Below are 7907 nucleotides of genomic sequence, written 5' to 3'. Positions count from 1 at the left end.
CTGTCACGCCCTGTTATGGACCAGTCTGCTGTCACAGTGTGATTGAGCCCGTTAAGGGGAGTCAGGGATCGGTCTACCTGTGACAGACTTCTTTAAAGAGAAGAGGCCCATCTTCACCCACCTGTAAGTAATTAATTGCCTAGGTGGCTGGTTGGCAGCTAATTGGCTAATGAGTACTTGAACCTGATAAAGGACTACCACAGCATAGTTAGAGGGAGGTGCTTCTAGACAGAGGAGTTCCCAAGGAGTAAAGCAAGACAGCTTTCAAGGAGAGGGACCTCCCAGATAGCTGCTGCAGGAGGCCTAGTCTGCAAGGAGCTCCATGCTGCCTGGAGAAGAGCTGCAGTCTGTGGGAAGTCCCTGGCTCCATGGAAGGAATGCCTTGGGGGCCATTTTGGTTAGTGTGTTGTGGGTCAAGGGCCTGGTTGTGAGACTAATTTCAGGTGGAGCCTGCCTAGGTGAAGGTCTATCTTGTATTTCTGTTGAGCTTTCTATTAATAAGTGAGACCCTCTGAAGAGGGGTGCTGTTTAATACATGAAAATCTGGCTGATATTACTGATGACCCAATTGGGGAAGCTAAGACAGGGTGGACCCACAGCAGGTGCGGATAACGTGTGCCTTTTACACTTGCCCACAGAGACGGTTTCCTCCTAACCCCTTAGATGTTGAAGAGTGATGGTTGATATCTGTTCCAATGCTGCCTCCCTGCCCCCACCCCGATCCTGCTGGGTTTTGCTTAGTCAGTAGTGCCCATGGCCTGTTTCCCTGCCTGGATAGAAGGATGCGAAGGTATACCCTTTGGGCAGAGAGTTACGGTGTGAGCTAGATGGGAGGAGGTAAAGTAAGGTACAGTTTAGTACCGTGATGGCTTTGGGTGGGGCCTTGCATAGGTTTACTTTAGAAGTTTTTCTGTTTATAAAGCAGATTCCCGAAAGGATGCCAACTGTTCTTGGAGCAGTCTCTCTAGAGGTTAGGGTGACCAGACAGCAAGTGTGAAAAATCAGGATGGGGGTGGGGGGTAATAGGAGCCTATATAAGAAAAAGACCCAAAAATCGGGACTGTCCCTATAAAATCAGGACATCTGGTCACTCTACTAGAGGTCCTAACTGGTTTCCCTCTATTCATCTCAAATTAGCCCAATCCATTAATTTAATCTAAAATGAGTCAATCAGCCCTTAAACTCCTGGGGTTGCAGTCTTCCTTTGTCTCTGTTTCCTAGGGACAGCCTGGCATGGGGCTCCTCCACTATCCCAGGCCTCCCTGTCTCACTCTGTTACCCTTCCTTTATACCTGGACTTGTTTCCTTAGTGGCCCAGCTGTGAGTGCATGCCTCCCTAATTGGCAGTTCTGGCAGCTGTGCTAGGCTGGGGTCACCCTGGTTGCCTTAAATGGGGAAGACTCTCTGCCCATTACAGAGGGTGACTCTATTTAGACTTAGTGTAGGTTTGTTTGGATGGGGATAAGGATGCTGCCGGCCCGCCTGCTTCTATGCAGCAGACCCATGGGGCTCTGCTGGGACTGTGAGGATGAGTGAGCAGGATTTGCCCTGAATTAGGAGACTTTTTCAGACTGTCTCTGCAAAAGAGAGACAAGGGGGAAATTAAGATGCTAACGGAACAGCAGGGAGGAGAGCAGCAGCAGCAAGCTCAAATGGCAGCTCTTTGGTACCATAGAGACCCTTCTCCAGTCCAGGAAGGAACACCGGAGGCAACAATGTGTGAACGTGGGGCACTGTCCAAGCTGCCTGGAAGTCCCAGCTCACCTGTAGCCAAAATGGGGCAGGAAGATAATCCAGGGGCATATATCTGGTTATGTCTGAATGGGTGGCTACTGCAGCTCAATGGGAGGAGGAGTCCCAACCACTCCAGTTATCTCTGTGCCTAATGAAGAAGAGACAAGCAATGTATAACCTTCTGGGTGAGGAGGTGTGACAAAGTGGGGGATTGTCTTGTTTTTTCCAATGGTTTGCATGCAGAGAGGGTGGGACTCAGTTTCCCTGGGTGGTGTTGGTTTAATGAGATGATGGGAGAGGGAGCTGTTGTTACAGAGGACCAGCAAGGGAACTTGGGACCCCAGCCAATGGCCTGGAGAATGGATACCCCAGTGACTGGTGACCTGGAGGCCCAGCTCAGGAGGCGCAGCCAGTTCTGGCCAGTGGAAGGACAATAATCTAAGTTGCGCAACTTCAGCTACATGAATAACGTAGCTGAAGTCGATGTACTTAGATTGACTTACCGTGGTGTCTTCACCACAGTGAGTCGACTGCTGCCCTGTTGACTCTGCCTGCGCCCCTTGCGGCGCTGGAGTACAGGAGTCGATGGGAGAGCGCTTGGGGATCAATTTATTGCGTCTAGACTAGACACGATAAATTGACACACACACCCCCGCGCTGGATCAATCGCTGCCTGCTGATCCGGTAGTGTAGACATACCCTCAGGGAGGATGGCCGGGGCTTTGCTCAAGCAGGGAGGAATGTAACAGGCTGGCACTGTTTGCCTGAGATGCCCCAAGCTGTTAGCGGGTCTTGAGCCTTCTGGGAATGTGTTAAGTGGGTTTTGCTGACATTGCTACAGCAGACAAGGGAAGTGGGGAATAGAGAGAGCACTAGGGTGTAGGACAGTTACATGCTGAGGGTTTTGCTGAATCACTGGTAGAACAGGCACATAACACACACATTCAGGCATACAAGTGAGGTAGCAGTTGCTCTCTCAGGCAGTGGGTGAGCTGGGGTTTGGCACCCTTCCATCCTGAGGAAAGGAATGCTAAGGGCAGTGAGATGGGGGAGAAGCCTGAGGCTGAGGGACCTCGCCAGCCAGCCAAGATGGGAGTTTCATGTAGGACTAGTTTGGCAGCCACCCTTTGTTAATCAGTCAGACCTCAGAGGGGTGACTCCTGACTATACACCTGTGCAGTTCTGTGCTAGCTGGGCTTAGGAAGCCACTTACTTCCAGGCATCTAAACCAGCAGCAAGACCTTCAGCTCCTGTTAATGTCAGAGAGCAGCAGGAGCTGAATATCTCTTACAATCAGCCAAGCTCTAGTCTGGGGGCTCAGTGTGGGTTGAAGACAGGAGCGCTGCCAGATTTTTTGCCGCCCTAGGCGGCGGAAGGTCCTGCCCCCGAAATACCATCCTCGACAGAGGCGGCGGAAGGTCCCACCCCCAAAATACTGCCAACGACCGGGGTGGCCGAAGATCCGGCCACGGCGATCGCCGCCCCCTAAATGTTAGCACCCTAGGCAACCGCCTAGGTCGCCTAATGGGTTGCGCCGGCCCTGGTTGAAGACCAAGATTTTTTTTTTTCCCCCAAAAGCGACAAATGATTTTTTGGTTGCTCAGCCTGAAACACTTGCCAAGGGCCTACATTTTCAGCCAGTGCTGAGCACTCGTCCAGAGCTGGGCAAAAGTTTTCTGGCAAATAGTTTATTCACTGAAAAATGCAGTTTTAGTTGACCTGAAACTGTTTGCAAATTGGACACAAACTCACTGAATACGTTTGGCCAGAAAGAACTGTGGGGGCTAGATTCACAAAACAGCCAGAGGAAGAGGTGCCTCCCCGATAACTTTTAGCCTAATGGTTCAGGTACTCCCCTGGGATGGGGCAGACTGAGGCTGGAATCCCCACACAAATATTTGAAGCCATGTCTCCCCTAGCCCAGTGTGATGCCCAAACCACTGGGCTGTAGGCTATTCTGGGTTAGGTAGCTTGCAATCTCTCCTGTGCAATCTGTTCCACTTTATATAAAATACTTGAACAGTCGTTGGGGCAGAGAGCAAGAATGACTCCGCACCTAGTGGCTAAGGCACACACCTGCTCCAGGGTGGGGATTCAAACCTGGGTCTCCAGATGCAGGTGGACTTCAACTGTGAATTTGGCTTGATTTTGGCCAATAGTTCTAGTCCAAAAAAAAGGGGAGGGGAAATTAGAAATGCTGAAATTAATGAAAAATTAATTTCTGAAAGTAAATGCTTCCAAAAGATGTTTTATTTTGGAATGTGCTTAAATTTTATTTTTTTAATTAAACTTCTAAAAAACCAACCAAATATTTTATTCAACCCTAATTGCATTTTTATTTATTCATTTTGCTCAGAAATTAAAAAAAAAAAAAATCTTAAATAGCCACTTTCTAATGGGGAAAAAAAATGAATTTGTCCAGTGTTGCAGTTCTGGGCCCCTGCACTTGTATTTCCTCTCAGTGGCCCAGCAAAAGTTTCCAATCTATTCCTTTTCTTAGATGGAGACCAACTTCTCTCTCCCCATCCTGACTGGGTTATTTCCAGGCTGAACAGTTCCCTGTGTTATTCCCAGCAAAAGACCGACTCCCTAAGCAGTCCTGCGTCTCTTCTTTCCTCAGAGACAGTATACCGTGTAATTGCTACAGTTGTAAGTTAGTACACAGCTCTCTCTAAGAAAGCCTGTTTTAGTCTTAAGGCAAAAGCACTACAGAGGAAACATATTAAAAACAATAAAAGAACCTACATGCATGCTAATAAGCTTACCTGAGATCATCCCCTGCTTCCACCAGGGGCTCTGGCAGGAGCAGTCCTTCAAAACTCACCTAGTGATTCTCCTGTGGTTTCAAGTTCATCATACCTTTTGCTCAGCAAGAGAGCAGTCTGATAGGAACTCAGTAGGCCAGAGTCCTTCCAACTCTTCCCTAAGGACCGGGGCCTTCAGTTGACCAGAGGCCCTGTCCATTTGCTGGTTCAGAAAGAAGGCCCTGAGTCTGTTTACCACCAAGTTATTTATCCCAACATCCTTTCTTTGTTTGCTGGTCTCTAAGAGAATCCAGTTCGAATTTTTGATGAGTGTGTGACTAGGTAATGAGCCAGACAATGGGTCCCCTTCCCAGGACAAAGTTTCAAAGGGCTGATAACTGGAGGGATTACAGTAGTATACCCCTACCTCCCAGTGAAGTTGCATATAATCTCAGGGCAGGTCTACCCTTCAACCGCTGCATCAGCACATCAGTGCAGCTACCCCCTTCGTGCTTTAATGAAGACGCTCTACACCGCTAGAAGAGAGCTCTCCCGGTGGCATAATTAATCCACCTCTGTGAGAGGCAGTAACTATGTCGACAGGAGAAGCTCTTCCACCAACTTAGTGCTGTCTACAGCGGAGGTTAGGTGGGTATAACTACCTTGCTCAGGGTGTGGATTTTTCATACCCGAGAGACACAGTTATATCTATGCAAGTGTGTAGAGTAGACCAGATCTCACAATAACACTCAAACAATTGCATTTTTAATACAGTGGTCCCCAACAGTATTAAACCTAATTCAAAAGGGTCTATCCAGAATATTGCATGTCTGTCATGCTTGGCTCTAATCCCAAGGTGAGCGCCCAACATCATTAGTCACTTCTGAAACTCTTGGTTTATTGGTTTTATTAATCTTGATAGAACTGTCCTTCTCCCCCAGCATTTAACAAACATGCAGCAGCCATGTTATCTCCCCTGAAGAGATTACAAGGGACAAGGGGATCCCAGGCAAAAGATGATATAAAAGTTCATACAGGGGAGGGTGTGCTGAGATCATAGAGAGAGCGAGGCAGGACAGATTCTTTGAAGCAGCAGGCCTGAAGGTGGAGGAAGGATGCTTGGCTGACTCTCTGAAACATGGTGGGAGGAGCACAAAGAAGGAAGTGAAGCTGAGAGGGGGAAAAAGGGCAAAGGAAGGAGAGAGAAGTGGGAGGAACACAGGAGTGTAGGAAGAAATGAGAGCAGAGGTGGGGGTGAGATTCTGTAGGGCCTTCCAGGATGAGGTGTTTGAATCTGATGGAGGCTGATAAAGGGTTCAGGGAATGGGGTAACTACAACACCAAGCACACCACCCCAGTTGCTACTAAGGGAGACCCCTGTTGGCAGCCTCAGTAGAGGCCAAAAACTGAATGGGCTTGGAAACTGAGATCCCTTTTCTCCCATAAGTTTGGAGAAGCCCCTGTTCCACCTGTGCTGTAGATAAAAAAGGGCCATGGCCGGCTGTCTGGCACCATTAACCATCCATTAAATTCACAATCTCCTTAGTAGAAGTGTCCTCCCAGCTGTTAGACCCCCCCACCCCTTCCTTACCCTGAAAGCCCTCTTGCGAAGTGGGTGCTGCAAAGCCACATCTCCTGCCAATCCTTTATTCCTTCTGGGAGTCCTGCTTTCCTCACTGACTCCAAAATAACTCTTCAAATGCAAATGCACAGGGGAAAAAAAGAATAATTATAATGGCTTTTCCCCTGCTACTCCAAGAAAGATATAATAATAGCAAGGTGGGGGTATGGGAGAGGAGCCAGGCTTCCAGGGGGTGCTTCAGGCTGTGAAAATCCCAGTCCCTAATTATATTTCATGTTTTTCTTACTCCTCTGTGCTAGTTGTTAAGCAATCAAGAGGATGAAAACGGACCCGAGGATCAGTGTAATGTAGGGGAGCATCCTGGCTACATTCTTTTTCCTCCAGCCCCCCACATTACCTGGCAGAAGTAGGTAAGGGAAGTGGCATAGGAGTTTCTATATGGACAGGGCTGGAGGTCCCCCCCTCCCTGCACTCAGAAGATTCTCTAGTAGTGCTTCGCAGATGGGCTTAGAGCCCAATTCTGTCAGCAGCAGGAGGCCTGCAGCTGGTCATTATAAAGCACATCCCATTCTGATGGATCTCTTTACAATCTATGCAGCTAAGGTTTGTTTTATTGTCTTTAGATTAGAGGGCAGCAGCCACAAACACCCCCACACTAACTTCAGAGTGGGTAAAATTTTGGTCAAAGGCCCCTTGCGTTCTAAAAAGTGCCCCCAGACCTTTAACATCCAGACAAACCAGACTGCACCTGGCTTTTCATGGTATTCTCTAAAAGATCCAGGGAATCTGGTTCATCTGCCTTGAAATGGAGCAGCTGCCCTACAAAAATTCAAACCTACAGGACCAAGGAGTCCAGATACTGCAATTTTGCTAAGGTCCCTAGGTAGGGATCCCAAATTGTGGTCCATACATCACGGGTGGTCCACAAAACCCTTTCTAGTGGTCTGCACTGAGCTGACAGCTCACATGATGCTGTCTCCTCCTTGTTTCTAGCTGCTAAATTGCACTAACAATCTTTAGTTCAAAGTGCAGGGACGCTTAGAACATCAGTCCTTGCCCTCTGCTATTCAGCAGCAGAGTACGTGCTCCTGTCTGGTGTCGCTCGTCTCACGTGAGGCTGCTCGATGTAGAGCTTAACAAAGCTATGCACATTATGGGGACTTTTTGTGCAACTCCATTGCCATGGCTGCCAATACTTAGAAACGTAGCACCACCCCATCTTTGCCGTGAGGGGGCCTCCATCCTGCTCCTGGCCAAGGGCTGTGAGAACAGCAGCTTGCCTCTGTACTCTGACCTCTTCAACTACCCGCCAGTTCGCCAGTCTTCTAGGAGCCCTTTATAGTCACTTGTGCCACCACAAGACATGGTGGAATCTGCTTGGTGTAATGAGAGGTCTGCGATGACAGTCATTAATAATCACTCTCTCGCCATCTGCCCAACAGGTTTTGACCTGCCAAGACACCTGTGGTCATCCCTGAACCGGTTTCGAACAGGACAGGGCCATTATGCAGCCAGTCTCTTCAAATGGGGTTCCTCTAATGACCCACCACCAGGTAGATGCAGTTAACCTCTGGCTATGTGGCATATTCTCTCTGAGTGCCCACTGACTTATTTCCACGGTGGGCTACTGCCTCCTCACCTGGCTGATGACAATGCTATGAAATGGCTGGGCACACTGTGCATACCATGGGAGAGACTAACAGGCAGGTACAAAATATGAAATACTTTCCCGATCTCCTCTTTCCATGCCAGCAGCTGCCCCGATTGCCACAGGGAGGTTATGTGATTGAGTGGGAAGTAGACATGGCACAATCTCTCTACCAGTGTTGCAAATTCTTGCAATCGTA

At 48.7% G+C, this 7907-nt stretch overlaps 1 long non-coding RNA gene across 1 annotated transcript; it reads left to right on the top strand.

Annotated features, from left to right (window-relative positions):
• Positions 1 to 256: 256 nt before the first annotated feature.
• Positions 257 to 7621, top strand: LOC135982986 (uncharacterized). The gene is made up of 3 exons (XR_010600478.1): positions 257 to 397; positions 6360 to 6470; positions 7503 to 7621. It is a non-coding gene; the product is annotated as an uncharacterized LOC135982986 (long non-coding RNA).
• Positions 7622 to 7907: the final 286 nt, after the last annotated feature.

This window comes from Chrysemys picta, chromosome 4 (genome assembly GCF_011386835.1).
Source record: "Chrysemys picta bellii isolate R12L10 chromosome 4, ASM1138683v2, whole genome shotgun sequence".
Taxonomy (NCBI): Eukaryota; Metazoa; Chordata; order Testudines; family Emydidae; genus Chrysemys; species Chrysemys picta.
This window is presented reverse-complemented; position numbering and strand designations above follow the sequence as displayed.